Here is a 1,529-nt window from a genome sequence, read left to right as displayed (position 1 = left end):
TAGGCATATTACTTTGATTTCATACTAGAGTACATTAAAGTATACAACAAATTGATTATAGCAATTAATATCCTAAAACAAATACACATTAGGGTTTCAAGGCTAGTGTCCAACTGTTCAAGATTCTCTTATGTACCTGGGAATGCATTTTTTAATACAACTGGACTAGACATTTCCATTTCACTTTTATGTATCCAATTCCTACTTTTATATATATTATAAATTATTTGAGACAAGGTATACATTCCAATTTCCATTTTGTCATTGCCGGCTTATTTATGATGCAGACGATGTGTGAGAATGCTTCAAGTTAGAATTTCCTACTGATTGCCCTACTCAAAGCCTGCTTTACCTCCTTGTTCCTCAAAGTATAGATCAGTGGATTCAGTACAGGAGTCCCACACTGTACATGATGGCAACGACTGCATCCTGTTCCATGGAGCTGCCTGAAGCAGGACGAGTGTAGGTGAAGAGAACAGGAACATGGAAAAGAATAACAACCATGAAGTGGAAGGCACAGTTGGACAGTGCCTTCTGAAGCATTCTGCAAGAATGAGTCTTGAAGAATAGATAGGTGAGAATGTAGAAATATGACAGAAGTGTCATAAAGAAGGGGCTGGTGGCAATGGTCCCTGTGACAGAATTAAGAAGCCACTGGTTGAGGTCAATATTCCCACAGGCCAGTTCCAGCAGTGGCTTAACATCTCAGAAGAAGTGATGGATATGGTTGGAACCACGGAAGTTTAAGCGAGAGGTCATTATGGAGTGCAGCAGGGCACTGAAGAAACCAATGGCCCAGACTATGCTGGCCATCTGGATACAGAGCTGATGATTCATGATGACAGTGTAATGGAGTGGTTTGCAGATTGCCACAAAATGGTCCAAGGCCATCACACCCAACAGCAAGGTCTCTGTGCTGCCCAGGAAGTGGAAGAAATACAGCTGGCTTATGCATCCCCAGAAGGAAATTACTTTGTGTGAAGAGACCAAGTTCTCCAGCACCTTTGGCAGTGTCACTGTAGAGTAGCAGATGTCTAGGCATGAGAGATTTCCCAGGAAGAAGTACATAGGAGAGTGGAGTCTTCGGTCAGAGATGACAATCATTAGGATGGCCCCCTTCCCAGCCACACTGCCAATGTAGATGGTGAGGAAAACCACAAAGAGAAGAGGGTGCAGCTCTTTAATGTCTGAATCTCCCAGAAGGAGAAATTCAGTGACTGAAGTTTGATTCAGCATCACTAAATTAAAGACAAAATATCATAGGGAATCATTCAGTTTGGTAGGTCAAATCCTTACAGCCCAGGATTTCCCCCTCAAGACAAAAATGCTTTGAAGGAGAGTATGGCTGTTTTACTTTTCCCTAAAATGAGATGTTTTATTCAACACGGGCCATTAGATTATTAAATATTCAGCCTACATGTTGTCTGTTGAACAGACCTTTTTTTTGGTTGTTGTTAGACTATTCATTAATATTTCCCTTCTCTCAGAGTTCCATCTTGTAAGTCCACCATGCTCTTTGTCTGTGAAAA

General features: G+C 41.3%; 1 pseudogene; it reads right to left on the bottom strand.

The window, feature by feature from the left end:
- Nucleotides 1-310: 310 nt before the first annotated feature.
- Nucleotides 311-1,236, bottom strand: LOC101433183 (olfactory receptor 12D1-like; annotated as a pseudogene).
- Between the last annotated feature and the right edge of the window lie 293 nt (nt 1,237-1,529).

Source organism: Dasypus novemcinctus, chromosome 22 (assembly GCF_030445035.2).
Source record: "Dasypus novemcinctus isolate mDasNov1 chromosome 22, mDasNov1.1.hap2, whole genome shotgun sequence".
Classification (NCBI taxonomy): Eukaryota; Metazoa; Chordata; class Mammalia; order Cingulata; family Dasypodidae; genus Dasypus; species Dasypus novemcinctus.
The sequence above is the reverse complement of the archived record's forward strand: the minus strand, read 5'-3'. Positions and strand labels throughout refer to the sequence as shown.